At 47.5% G+C, this 15,111-nt stretch overlaps 1 protein-coding gene across 6 annotated transcripts in view; it reads left to right on the forward strand.

The window, feature by feature from the left end:
• The window catches only part of LOC121458754 (teneurin-4-like), a 671,077-nt gene that overhangs the window by 42,090 nt on the left and 613,876 nt on the right, over positions 1 to 15,111 (forward strand). The gene's annotated exons all lie outside the window — the stretch shown is intronic.

The raw sequence follows: 15,111 nt of genomic DNA on the forward strand, positions 1-15,111 counted from the left end.
CCTACTCTTGATAGACAAAGGAACTTACAGAGTTTGGACGGCTTGCCCTAAGGTCATAGTAATTCAATCAGGGCAAGTAGGAACCGCCCAGTTTGACTCTGTCTGTCTCTTCCAACCCACATTTCCGTGTCCTTCCCCTTTGGTGTGCGATGCTGCGATGTGTGTGCCTTAGGTTTATCAAATTAGCAAGCATCTGTTAGTCAAGCTGCTGATAGTTCCGGCTGTTTTTATCAGGGAATCTCATCCTAGCATGCTGAACGGGACTACTCTAAGTTGTCTCCCGACTCTGGGTTCCCTCTCACACTGTAGAATACCAAAGGCTTTGTTAGCCTGACAGCAGAAAGCAGCCGCTCCCCCACTCAGCAGTCTCCCATCCTTGGCTCTGGTAGCAGGGATTGCAAGTTTTTTCTTTGCCTTCCCAGCAGATCAGCTCTTGTTGGGGAACGTTTTCAAGGGAGAGGAAAATAAGATGTAAATATGCAGACCGACTTCTCATTTCAGTTGATGCTCACTCCTCGGGGAAGAATATGGAACCCCTCGATTCCCATTTGCTGGAACAGTCAGAACTCTCGTTCCGTTGTTTGGGACTGGTTGGCCTTCAGGAAATTTCCAGCAAATCCCAGGAAGAGTGGCAGAGTGGTTTTTTGGTTGGGGACACACGAGGCTGTCTCTGTGCTTCTGCCTCTAGGAAACCATGCAGGGTAGCTACAGCCACACACACCCTATCTCTTCTCAGAGGTTGGTGACTGTCCTTGTGAAGCCCCCATACTAAACTTGCCTGTGTCTCTCTGTACATCACCCTTCTCGGGCTTCTGTGGGATGGCTGTGCTGTCGGCTCCGAGAGGAAAGCCTTCCACTTGGCTGAGTCCTGCTTCTCCTTCAGAGAAGACGTTTTAGTCATTTTAAAAAGGATTGTACAAAATAATGGATTTCATTGTGATATTTGTAGATTTGAATATCCTTGTACTTCCTTCATCTTTACCCTCCAGTCACCCTCTCTTGTTCTCTTTTCATTCCCACTGGCTGGTTCCTTCTCTACCCTGAATAGTTCTCATCCCCCCCCCCCTCTCTCTCTCACACACACACACAGAGAGAGAGAGAGAGAGAGAGAGAGAGATTCCGTTCCGCATATGGAATAAAGTGTGATATTTGTCTCTTTTGTGATAGTATGTCTCGCTTCACTTAGCAGCATCACAACATCCAGATCCATCCGATTCTCTTGCAGTGACATTATTTCACTTTCATTTATGGTTGAATAAAACTCTGTTATCTATTTATAAAACATTTTCTTCATCTTTTTGTTGATGGGACAATTCTGGATGTTGACTAGTTTGAGTGTTCTTCCTTTTTTTTAGACTGAGTCCTAGAGTCCGCCGGTGGACAGGAATGTCCTTGCTTAGTTATCCTGGAGTGTACTCTGCCATTCTCTGTGTGGGCCCCAGAATTCTTTCCTGGTCCTCACTCAGTCTCGTATCTCATGTGCTGACTTCTCTTCGGTTCTTTTCTGTCTGTTGTTACAGAGCCGCACTTTCCGCATGCATACCTTTGTTAAGTGCAGTGGAATCAATTCTGCAACAACCCCGATTCTGTTCTCCCTAAGTTTGGGCCCTACTGGGCCCGTGCTCTTAATACACAGCCCAAAGAGGGATGGAAACAAACCTCCCTTTGATGTGACCGTCTGTGACTTACAAGAAAAAACCAAAAAAAAAAAAGAATGTTCACTTTTCTCTAGTCCATCTTGCCTTTTCAGCAGCCATTGCTAATTCTCCCGTGAATAGGAATGGGTAAGAAAGCAAAAGCCCCAGGAGGAAAGACCCTTCAAGGCATCGCCTGCTTTGCAGTAGCAGTGGTGATCTGGAGTCTTACTGTCTTCCAGGGTCCCGAGATACACCGCTCATTGTTGCTCCTAACAATGCAGAGGCAAATCTCACCAGAATGCTACACTGTGCACATTGGTAGTGGTGGGTTCTGTTGAGGGATCTAGTGGTAGGGTGCTTCAAAAGTATGTGTGAGAGAGAAAAAAAAATTCACACAGGGTATCTGGCATCGTGGGTTGTACTCCAGATAGTCTACCTTCTGCCTCCACTGGACTACTGATTTTTTTTTTTTTTTTGCACAAGTTGATGTAAATGCAAATAAAGGCTTCACCATCTTTTTCTAACTGTCCACCATGCTAGCTCCATTTGACAGCAGCGAACATTGGTTTGATGGTTATATGCAAGCTCCAGAAGGAGAAGGAAAAAGTTGTAAAGGTTTTCAGCCATTTAACAGCTCGCTCTTCCTGGGGTCCTCAGGAGCAGTTCAGACATAAATGGCTTCAACAGAGCCAAGTCCCTAGCCTCTATAGAAGCAACAACTTGTGTTCTCTGATGACCCTTACCATTCTTTAGAGTCACCAGGATATCCTTCTTCATTGTCCATGAATTGTAGTGATATTCCATTTGTATTTTAATAAATAAAGCCAACGTGAAGGTCAGAGAAGCAAACAGCCAGTCACTGGTTCTTACCTCTACCTCAGTCTGACGTGGCGATCCTGCCTCCCTCTCCTCTCCTCTCCGAGAGCTGTGTCTCAGAGCTGTCTCCTCCCATCGTATATTTCTCTCTGGGGCTGGGATTAAAGGCGCACCAATGCTGCATGGTTTCTATGGCAACTAGTGTGGCTACAGGGATTAAAGGTGTGTGTCACCACTTCCTGGTCTGTAAAGCTGACCAGTGTGTCTGTTTTTTAATCTCTGAACTGCAGATAAGCTTTATTTATTAAAATACAGATGAAATATCAGTACAGTGAGTGACAGTGAGTATTGGTCCAGGAAGGAATTTACTTTGGATATCAAAAAATGGAAGATAACAGGTTAACTCAGGAAACTGTATTGGGCAGCTTATGCTGAGCGGGCACTTCTGTAGGTTTCCCCAGGAGCCCTGTGACATGCGGTCACTTGGATCGATGAGGACCCTCATGCTCTGCTCCCTAGCTCTCTGACCATGTTTATGTTACCAAGTCCCCTAGGCTTTTGTTTTGTCATTTGTAAAATACAAATATAAGAAAAATAATTTGCTTGCAATAGAATGCATTTTGGATATAAGATAAACTCACGTCAGAATCAGTGAGCATACACGTTTATGTCTGGTGTGTAGTAGTCTGCCTTGAGTTTGATGTCCCCATCTGTGGGCACGGCCATTATCCTCTTCGCTCCAGCTTCCCTCCAGCGCAGCCCTTGGAATGTCCCTTTCCCAATGCTTCAAGTCTGTAACTTACTCTGGACTAGAGTCTGTCATATGAACTGGAAAGCTCTTTCTAAGGTTTCCATGTCTTTGGATAGGCCCTTAAGTCCCCAGAAGCAGCATCCAGGAAAAAGCCATTGAAAAAAAGACCAGGGGATAGAGCCGAGTGATGGAGTACTTACCCAGCATGTACAAAGCCCTGGACTCCATCCCCAAACACCGGAAAAAGGCAAAAGCAAGAGACCCCAGGAAGAACATGGGGAAGAAGGGAGAGAAATGGGTAGGAAAGTCAAGTTCTTTTCATCAATGGAGATGGCTCGGGTTCCCCTAAGCACTGCCTCAGGAAGAGCAGCTTTCTCTGTGTCTCTCTGTCTGTCTGTCCTGGCCTTGGCTATTTAGTTACTGAAGCCATTCTCATCTTGGTCTTGTGGTCTTTCCTTAAGCTGTACACTGGCACTAAGGGGTAGAAAGCAGAAAGGGCTGTAGAGCCCCAACAACCCTCCCTGTAGGCTAGAGGCTGGCACCGTGAGGTCCTGTTCTGAGAGACACACAGAGGAAGGAGGTAGACCCTTGGGTTTGCCCACCACGGGCTGTCATGCCATCCCTCTGATCACCCTCCAGTGAGGGCTGTCATGTGGCACCTATTTCTTCTACCTGAAGTGGAAGGTCCTTGGCAGGAATCTGAAGAACTGGCCACACTGGGAGCTGGGAAGGAGCAATTGGTGAAGCCATTTCGATCTGGGAACCAGAGGGCTTCGGAAGAGGAGATTTCCTCTGCCTCAACTGTTAGAGAGACTGGTTCCTGAGCCCCAGTCTTTGAGGGACTCTGAATGACATCTGCTCTCTCCCTTTTAAAGGGGGCTTGCAGAATAAATCACTCAGTTACTTCTAGAACAAGAACAAGACATATAAAGCACAATAATGAAAAAAAGATCATGAGAGGCCAGGAGCTAGGTCAAGGTAAGACACAGATTCAGTCCAACCACACAGTAAGTAGGGGCAGTCTCAAGATTGCTGCAGCTGCAGAATGTCAGGAAACTAGTCGGCAGACACTTCAGAAAGATCAGCAGTCCATGAATCTTACACATGTGTCGGCCGTGGAAAAGTCGAGATGAAAGGCAAAGACTTAGCGAGGTGGGGTGGGGGTGGGGAGGGCAGTTCTGAGCAAAGATTCAAGAAAAAACTGAGTGCAGGGAGATCTGATATCTGTTGCACACCTGTCTCGTGTGAGACACGTCATGGCACGTCCGTGTTCCTCAGGCTAACTGTAAAGTGCAGCCAGTGTTGTCAGCCCGCAGTTTTTAAGACGAGCAAGCAGAGGTCTAGAATATCCCACTAGCTCTTCTGATGGAGGCTGTGGAGAAACACACATGGCAAACCTTTGTGTCCTGAGTAGTAAGCCCCAGAACAGGCCTCTGATACTTAGTGACATTGACTGATGAAAAAGCCGAACCTGACTTTAACTCCGTTCCCAATGTCATGTTGACTTGTCTACTTGGTGGAATAGAAGGAGCTGTGGATGGTAAAAGTCCGGAGAGATGAGAGAAGTTCTGGAAAAGCCTAGAATTTGCTTTTGCACCTGATGGTGTAGCCACTTGAAGTCATAGTAAGATCCCGAGACCTGAGGGATGTGTTGCCCATGGCCTTTTCTAACTTGTGGGAGTCTGTCAGAGTGGAGCGGGTGACAGATTTAGTGGGTCATCTCTCATCTCTCCACTGTACCCCCTCAGGACACATGTATGCCTGGTCCTGCCTAGTCATGCATCGCCTAGGTGCAAGACCTTGTTCAGGGCGCCGTCCTTCCGCGTGTCTCACCCCTGTGCCTTCTGCGTCTGCCTTGAACAGGATGGCTGTCCCGGCTTGCTTTGCTCCCTTAGTCTTACAAAATGTAGTCAGTTCTTACCAGGCTGTACTTCAGGGGCTTGAAAGGTATATGGCTACCGAGAAGTCAGAATTGATTGGTTTGGGGATTAGAAGCCAAGGCCAAACAGAAGTATAGCCAAAGGTACAAACATTCAGGGGTGGTGGGGGTGAGGTGCTTCTTCTTGTCTGTCATTATGGCACTTCCGGTACGGAGGTGTGGCTGGTCAGTTTGCTAGTGAGCATCTCCATTCTGAGGTCTCACTCACTGAGTGAGCTGAGGACACTTGGGGGGGGGGGTGCTCTGAGGTTTGTCTCCATTTGCATAGCAAGCAGACAGCAGAGATCAGAACACCTGTTCCCCAACACATCTGCCTCAGCTCCAACACAGGGAAAGGAAAAGAGGGTGGGGGACGAAGCTCAGACAGACACCTTTAGGAGTCAAGGACACCAAACATTGTGACCCAGAGGACACTCAGAAACATAATATGTATGCGTTCTCCTCTGAGGGAGCCAACACTAGCAGGCAGCCAGCCATCCAGGCTACCGATGTCCCCTGCCACTTCATTACCCATCCGTTGTCAGAAATGACCACCATTACTAATTACCCAAAGAAACCTTTAATTTTCCGTGCACGCTCGGCATCCAAGTTCACAACATTTTCTGTCCTGCCTAATGTCAGCAGCCACTCTCTGGGACCCTGCAGGACACCCCGTGAGCCACCACCACAAAGAAAGAATGATGACTTTGGCTTTGGGGGTAGTTGATAAAGATCTCACCCTTAGCATCCCTGCTTCACCTCTGCACCCAGCCTGGGGGTATCCCTGGTGCTGAGGCCCGGCAGATACTCACTGGCCTTGCTTTCAAAACTGGGTTCTTCTGTTTGAGAACAGTCTGTAGGAATCTGGACTGGCTAGAAGTAAATGTTTGAAATATCAATTGTGTAAAAAAGAGAGGAAAGCTGATTTTATTGCTTGGCTCTCGACAATATATTGAATTTTTTTTTCAGCGAGAAATAAAAAGTCATTCAGTTATGGGCAAACACCCATTTTCTGTATCTTTTGGTTGAAGGGAACAATAGGAGTGATTACAGCTGTCCCGTGGAAATAATAAATGCATGTCCACAATCCATCATTCGGAGCCTTGGGGTCAGATATATTTAGGGATCTGTGTCTTTGGATGTTTGCAGGGAAATGGGTTGCATATACTGTATATTCTATAATACCCCCGGTGGAGTCTGGGGCAGTGTTCTATAATCAAGCCTATTAATTTTTCTGCAGGAAAATGTCTGACTGTCACAGTAAGTGGGAAAAATAAAGACAATAAATAGCCTTACATCACTGCAGGTCAGATTTTTGCCATCAACCGAGTTATTAAAAAAAAAAAAAAACAGAATCCAAGCAACCTTTGGTTTCTGGATTTTTTTGAGTGTCAGGATTGATAAGGGCCTGTGGCTCTCGATGATGGATACCAGCTACTTTACTGTATAAACCCACATGAGAAGATGATGTACGGTGTACCGCTGTATAAATCAATTTTCAGTGGTTCATCAAGTTGTGAAGACCTCAGCCATGGGGCAGGGAGGGGGACTGACTCCATGTGCTATCCCTAAGGATCGGACAGAACAGGCGTGGAGAGGGCGCTGATCAGCCTTGGATGGATACATCCCTTGACAGGCTCCCAGCTCTGCTCCTTGACCCCGATTTGGGCTGATCCAGTTTGTTCTGAGTAACTGGACTAGTGGGGAAATATGTAGGGGAAATAAACGGAACTGGGAAACAACAGCCATCGCTCACACTGCCCTGCCTGGCTCCTTACTATAGCGTGGGTCTGTGGCTGACAGCTTACATACACGGCGTTCACTGAACTCTTAAGACTGCATCGCTCTACATCAGCTGGTGGGAAGAAAGGAGAAGAAAATCCGGACTTGCTTAAGTGGAGTTCATGTTCCCCACTGCAGAATTCTTGGCAACTGTGTCTCCAGTGAAAACTGTTCTTAGTCCACAGGCCACATCGACACAGGCTTGGGCCCAAGGCTCTGGTTTTCGAGAACACCCAGGGTGATTCTCAGGCACCCTGATGATGGTGCCTGCCCCGGAGCCCACTTAAGTGCAGTCTGGGAGTCAGAACATGGTATCCAGCATTGTGGGAAAACATCTTTGTGATTCTGAGGTGTAGCCAGGATTGAGAACTGCAGGTCACAGGGCCATGTCTATGGGACACCTACTCTGATCTCACAGTAACAAACCTCTCTGCTCTTTCTTGGTTCCGTTCCGGGGACATCAGGTGGTCCTTTCTTACTTCTGGGTTTTGCCCATCCTTCAGGTGGGAATGCCCACATGTAGCCCTTCATTCTTGTACACCTCCCACCAGTGATGGAGAATGTTTGCTTGGCAGATAAAGGATCAAAGTGCAAGCCGAGCAGTTGGGGGAGGGGCTGCTCCCCTGCATGCCAGGAGCCCACTGCCATCCAGGAAGCCCATCTAGTGTTTCAGGGTGGAGGAGTCATTGGCAGTTGTGGATTTCAAGTTTCTGGAAATCGCAAATTTATTTTTTCGGAATTTCACGCTTTCTGTAACTCCGGCTTTCTCCCATCAGTACTTTGGCACTTGTTTTAAGAAAGCAAAGTGAGTTTTCCTTTGGTTTCTTTTTGGTCTGTGAAGAATTTCGCTGTTGAAAAACAGCCCGTGTGTGGTTAGAAGAGAAGAAAGCATGTTGTATGCAGCGTCCCACCGCATTCTTCCTGCAGTCTCAGTGCAGTCCCCAATACCGCGGCTTCTGAACTGAGAGCCCAACCCAAGGTTCACCCACAGGTTCAACTAACACCCCCAGTGCTGCGGCTGCAGCTGGATGCTTCTCAACTCCCCCAGACGTCTGTGAAAGCCTCACGCCCTCCTTCACCCTAAGACATCTGCTCGGCTGCTCTTGTACTTGTTCTCGTTTGGGTTTGTGCCTTTTAAAATGTGTGTAAGAGAAGAAAAAAAAAGACTAAGTCTCTAAGATCCCAGATCATAAAAAGATGAAGGTCTTCCCCGACAGGCAGGGGAGGAGGGAGAAGGGAAAGGAAGAAGGAAGGAAGGAATGGGAGATATGGAACGTGTAGGGCTGGGAATCTGTGGATTTGTGTCTTGGGGGCTTTCTGGTTTTGTTGTTGTTTTGTTTTCCTTTCCACTTTAACCTGGACATCTCAGTGAAGGCATAAGTCACAAACAATGCCACACCAGTTTGGAATTATGATTAATAGAGTGGTATTTATTTAAAGGGGAAAAAACTTACAGATCGCCGTCCCAGAGAACAGCCCTCTGCGCAAGCAGGAAGGGAATCTAGTCGTTGGTGAAGCAGGAAGTGAAGAGAGAGAGGAGAGGGAAGTGGCCGCTTTTTTAAATGGAGAGAGACCACACCCCAATGGGCTGCTATCTCAGCGGCTATAGGCTGGAGGAGCGGGAGGATCTCCCGCAACATCTCAGCAAGTCAGGAGAAGCAAAAGATTAAATGTTTCGCCTAATCTAGTTCAAAAGTAAACTGGCTAAGTTTGGCTGGTTTGTTCGTGTTGGTGGTGGAGGTGTGTGTGTGTGTGTGTGTGTGTGTGTGTGTGTGAACTTTTAATGCATGTTTTCTGTACATGAAGGATTGTCAGCACATTCTGAAGTGAACCAGAATGCTTATCACAAAGCAAACACCACCACCTTCTGAGAGCTCCCCTTTCCCCGTCCCAGGCTCGGTCCTTCTCTTCCCTTTCAGCTAGGCTAATTTCTATCCAGACTTAGAATACTGTCGTTTGGCCAAATGATGTAGTGGATTTGTAGAGCACAGGCTCAATTTGTCTGCTCCTTTACTCAGTGTTCAGGTGTCTGGATTATCCACACCCTGGTCTGTGGTTGTTCATTTCCATCACCGTGCAGTATTGGCTCTGGCTTTACACGATGTTGGTCTCCATTTACGGGCTTCGAGATGATGCCTCAAGAAGGGTGATCGTTTCTTGGCTGTTTCCATATATCTACACATGCAAGCACCCCCTGCCACGCACGCACGCACACACACACACACACACACACACACACACACACACACATATATGCACATACTATTTAGTAGGTTTTCCCGGGTACAAACCCCAACCCAGCTGTCCACTCGTGTGGTCTGATTGCCTTGCATGCTCCAAGGACACACGTTCCCCAGCAACTGCCACCTTCACTCTGGCTACTCTGGGGGTCGCACGATTATGTCTCATTGTGGTTAGGTTTCCCTCGTATCTAGTGACACGGAACACCTCTTACAAGCCCGTTGGCCTCTTGGAGATCCTCTTTTGACAAGTGCTTGTTCACGACCTGCTTTTTAAACAGTGAATCACACAGCCTGCTTTTTGTCTCTTCTTTATTTATGGGAATGCCCAGTGCATTGCACTCTAAATCCCTTACCAGACATGGCTCTCAGTCTTCAAGACGGTGGCTCGCTTGAGTTCCCTTTCCTCTTGTTGTGGTAAAATGCCCTGCCAGAGGCAAGAGAGAGGAGACAGTGTTGATTTTAGCTCACAGCTCATGGCGGAGACATCGAGGCAGCGTAATAGTGAGGCAGTTGGGCATTTTGTGTTCACAGTGGAGAAACAGGGGCAGCAAATGCTTGGGCAAATCATCTTCCTGGATCTCACTCCAGGGGATGGTGCCTCCCACAATGCATGGCTCTTCCTACCCCAATTAACGTAACCATGATAACTGCCCACAGGCGGAGGCCCGAGGCCTAGGGATTTTAGGACCCATCCAGCTGACAATTAAGTTTAGCTTTTCACTCCCTTCGTGATATCATTTGATAAGTACACGTTTCCATTCTGGTCAAATTGAATTCTTAAGGTTCCCTTTATGATTAACATATCTTACATCTTGCTTAAGAAGCTTTGCCTATTTTGAGGTCATGAAGATGTTATACTACCTTGTCATGTAAAATTTATTTTTCTACCATTGATATTGGGATCTACAGTCCATCTGGAATTGATTTTTCTTTAGAATTTGAGATGGAAGGTCAAAGTGCACTCTCTATTTTTGCATATGGATAACCAGCTGAGCTAGAAATACCCACTGGAAAAAAATTCCCCTTCCTCCACTGCTAAGAGGAGTCCTCTTGGTCACATGAAGGGTAACTGCACCTGTGTGGGTCTCCTAGCGTTGAGCTTTGGGTAGAGGGATCGAATGCCAGAGTGCACACTCTTCTCATCGTTCTGTAATAGAAAGAATTTGAGTAATGGGCTTGAGAACACTTTACAGATGGAAGACCCCACATGCTGTCACTTGAGCAGGATTGTTCTGTGCTGTCTGATAGGGACACAGTTGAAGTAACCAGTGGCAAATAAAGGCTGGTAGGTGGAAGTGTAGGGTGATCCGGAGGACGAAAGGACAGGAAGTCAAGTCCTTGTCCCTAAGAGGGAGGTGTGGGGAAAGTGCTGGCCATGGGCTGAAAGCTCTGAAAAGTTCTAAGAGTTTAATCCCAGAGGATGGGAGAACACATTTTCATTTTCTATAGCTGTAAAATAAGGCAAGCTGTCATACAAGGAATTATTTGTTGGATAAATGGGGTTTATAACAGTTTGATTTTAATGAGCATGCATAATTTGTACTTAGGGATTATTAGCTCTTCAAAATCTTGTTGTAACTGGGTTATTAATTACATTTTTTGATTACAGGAGTTAATCCATATATGCTCTTTCCTTAATAGGGGATTACATTTTTGTAAATGAAGTACGAACATAAATAGAGCAGTTAGCAGCCCAGCTTCTTTGGCTTGTCTGTGACGGAAATCCCCTCTCTGCTACATCGAAACTCCATGCTCTTGGTGGCCATGGTTAATCATCTGGGTAAATCACCCGAAATGCTGAGGGGGAGCTTAGTCTTGACTGGGCATCTACACCATGAACTTGAGCCACGGTTCTGGATTCCTGTGTGTTCGGTCTGGGGTTAACCTGGACTTTAAGACTGCAGAAAGCTCTTCAGCCAACTCTGATGATTGGCCAAGGTGAAAAACAATGGACAAGGTCAAGTTCTTTCAATGGTGGGACTTTCTCTCCATACCCTGCAGTACCGGAAGTGGACTGCAGCTCTTTTCCCAACAGCCCACAGCGCTGCTCAGTGACAGGAGGCTATGGCCTGGGCAGTGAATTCCCATACAGAGTTTGGCCTTGTATTGGCCAAGGCCTCATGCAGGTGAGGAGCTAAGGAGCTCGGGTGTTTATTGATACAGTAGCCTATGAGTGACAGACTGAGATGGAAACACTCCGCTTAGGGCCAGTAGCAGGGAGAGGCTGACCGAAATATAGGGATTCCCCTCTGTATGCTGTGAATACCATTGGTTAATAAAGAAGCTGCTTTGGGCCTATTGCAGCGCAGAATTGGGAAGGTGGGAATTCCAAGCAGACAGAAGAGGAGATAGTAGGCAGATACCATGTAGCCGCCAGAGGAAAAAGACGCCTGCACGCCGGTACTAGTAAACCACTAGCCTCGCGGTAAAATATAAAAGAATGGAAATGGGTTAATTTAAGATCTAAGAACTAGCTAGCAATATGCTTCAGTGATTGGACAAGCAGTGTTGTAATTAACAGAGTTTCTGTGTGATTATTTTGGGTCTGGGCAGCCAGGAAACAAACAGACAGAATCTGCCTACTAACTCCTCCGAAGAAAGGACACTGAGCAAGAATCTGAAGCTTAACCCTGTGCAAGGATGCTCCTAAACAGAAAGCTCCATGGGATCCTATTTAGATTCCACTCAGCCAGGTCTTAGACAGTGTAGCCAGGGCCCCATGGTATGGATGCCGAAAGTCCTGATTCCCCAGCTAAAGTGTGTGGCTGGCCATGTCCTGCCAGATGAGTCAGTAGGATGAGGAAACTTTGTGTCTATTCTGGTTTTCTTGGTCACATAGTACACACTAGAGACTCACTATTCTGTAGACTCCACGGCAGGCATACACCTCATGAGGGTGCTCCTTTCTGAGGGTTTGGCAATAGGATGTTCTATGGGACTTTGGGGTAAGTGAATGGATTATGGGGAAGCAATGTATTATTCTAGTGTTTTATTTACCAAGGATGTAGTCAGCATGGCATTTTGTTTTAGGCTAGGGTAGAAAATGAACACCCGTGCTCCCACAAATACACCATGTTAGGAGAGAGACTGCAGGGTTCCTCCCCCTCGCCTTCTACTGGCCAAGGCCAACTAAGTGTTGCCAGCTAAGGAACCAAAGCAATACCTGAACTGAGCCAACCAAGCTCTCTGAGAGGAACCCAGCACAGGGTGGAGTAGGTCAAGGTCAAGGTGACCGCTGTGGTAGCTTTGTGCGTGAAGTATCCGCAGTAGCAAAAGATGAAATCCAAGAGACCCACAGGCTGCATGTCCTCACTTCCCATCCCCGGATACTGCAGAGCTGCGAGGAAGTAATTAATACCACGTCCAGGAACTGAATCCCTGGGCCCATAATTACACGTAAGAGAATTTTTAAAGATGTGATGGCAGTGGTTTTGCTGTCTCATAAATATCTCTCCCAGGATCCCTGGCACAGAAAGGAGTGGTTTTGCTTCTCAGGCAGGGAGCCAGAGTAGCCTGTCCTGGAGGGAGAGTCTGTGGTGGTTCGTCCTTGTTGCTCGGTCAGCCTCCACTGAGAGTTTAGCCTGTGGGCTTCCTCATCATAGGAACCTCTCTGCCTTAGAATCTCTTGTAACCTGTCTTTCAGGACTGCTGCCCAGAGAGGCATGGAGGCCTTCTGTCAGGTCTTCGGGGGGAGGGGGTGTTGTGCTGGGAAAACCTTCCATGGGAATCCAGTTTGTACGGCTAAATTCTGGTCTGATCATGCCATGTACACAGCCAGAGGTTTTATCCCCTCATCAGAGGAAGAAACTAGAAGGCAGAAGGCATACAATTCTTAGGACTGTGGTGATGACTTGGTTAACATGCTTGCTGAACAAGCATGCAGACCTAAGTAGAGATCCCTAGAAACCATGCAGAAGCCAGGCATGACAGGGTGCTGAAGGAGTAGAGTTCAAGTTCTGTGAAATTCTCTTATCTCAGGAAGAAGGAAAGGAGAGGGAGGAAAAGAGGGAGGGAGGGAGGGAGGGAAGAAGGAAGAGAGGGAGGAAGGGGGGGTGGAGAGAAGGAGGGAAGAGGAAAAAAGGAGAGAAGGAAGGAGGGACAGACAGAAGGAGAGCAATAACGAAAGACCCCTGATGTCAACCTCTGGCCTCCACATGCTGTATACACACATACGCACCCAACACAGACACAGAAGCATGTGCACCTAGAGTCCCAGAATAAGAATGACATTGCACAGCCTGTGTGTTCTGGCTTTTGGTGGCCCCTCTGTCATAGGCACAGTCCGCTCGTTGGAACTGGCCCCCATGGTACAGACTTAAGCTTAATCTTGGCCTCCCTTCGTAATCTCTTTAGCTTTGAGAACTCTCTATATCTGCCCAATTCATCATTCCACCTTTGGAAAAGATCATAATTGTGTCTGAGTGGGGATAAGTTATGGAAGCATCCCCAGCCCAGAATCTGGCGCACACCAGTTGCTCGCTAAACACAAGCTGATTTGGAAGCCTCTTAGAATGGGCCAGTGCCTCATCATTTTGGTCACAGGGCTGTCTGTAACTCAGTCCTGACTCCCTGGCCCTCCCCTCTCCAGCCGACTGGCAGCTTCTTTGCACCTCAATGCTTGGCTGCAAACGTCTGTCTAGAGAGGAGATTCGCCAAGATGTGCTGAATGAATGATGGAGTGCCAAGCAAATACTGGGGGGCTGTTGAAATTCCAGGGCACGTCCTGCGTTTGAGCCACCACAGAAGCCATAGTTAAGGAGACAGGGAGCTGGGAACGGTCCAGAAACCTGAAGCATTTAGAAGGCTGTTCACACTGGCTCTTTCTTCCTCGAGTTTTTTCAGGCCATTTAGCTTGAGGGATGTGACTGCCTGCATCTTTGGCATGCCGGGGTGGGGGTGGGGATGCTTATTTTGAAGTTCTAGATTGTTCTTGGCTGCCCCTTGTCTGACTACTTGAGAGCTGATCAAAGCAGGGAATCAGGGTACCTGGGATGGCTGTCACCAAGGACAGGTGCTATTGGTAGAGCAGGGACATGTGACCTGTACAGACCATATACCCAAGGTCCAGGAAGATCTGCTGTGTGCTAACCCTGCACCCGTGCCTTCCTAGAGGTTGTCTCTCTGTATCCTCGTGGTCAACTTGCAGTTGAGAGAACACGACTCAGAACGATTCCTCTCGTGGCTGTGGTCCATCCCCAAGTCTCACCATGTAGCCTCTGTTAGCCCATCCTCCAAGGCTCTTGCTTTGTTCTCTGATCTGCACACTGGGGACACTTTAACCTTCATTTCTGAGTAGTGAGTCCATTGACTTTCCTTGAAGAACAAGATTGAGGACCCGCCAGTGTCCTCAATCTGTCCCCTGGGACTCATGAACTGGGAGGAGGTTCCCTGTGACAATGGCTAGCCTTGGGGGATTGCCTTCTCTTCCCTGGGGGGCCACAAGGTACCTTCCTGAGTTCTACCCAGTCTTGCTGTTAGGAAGCTTCCAGAAGCTGGCCAAGCTTGTATCTTTGTTCTGTTTGTGTCTATTAGCATCCCACAGGGCTGAGACTCCCCAGTGAATGCCAAGACCCTGAATCAGCTGTTTTCAAGGTCTGACCCAGCAAATGTGTCTCCTGGGTCTGGGATTCTCCCATGGTTATTAGAGGCTCTCTGAAATAGCTCCGGATCCTGCCTCCAGGAATTGGAAATTCAGCACAGCTCCATATTGGCATCCATTCTTCCTCTTCTGTTTTTTTTTTTTCTCTGTCTTAACTTAAGTGGAAAGTATAAACAAGCAACTGCCCATGTTTGAGCAGATTGGCTCTACTCTGCTCAGTCAGTGTGGACTGGATTTCTAGCATGCTGCCATCTCACTCAAACAGGTAACAGTTCTTTTGGGTGCCCTGGCCCATAAGCCCTGTTTCTCCATAGTTTCCCTCCGTCGCTGTCTAGTAGCTACAAAGAGCTGAGGGGTCCAAGAAC

This window comes from Microtus oregoni, unplaced genomic scaffold, assembly GCF_018167655.1.
Source record: "Microtus oregoni isolate MIOR12 unplaced genomic scaffold, Mior012 000018F_ref0000195, whole genome shotgun sequence".
NCBI classification, from domain to species: Eukaryota; Metazoa; Chordata; class Mammalia; order Rodentia; family Cricetidae; genus Microtus; species Microtus oregoni.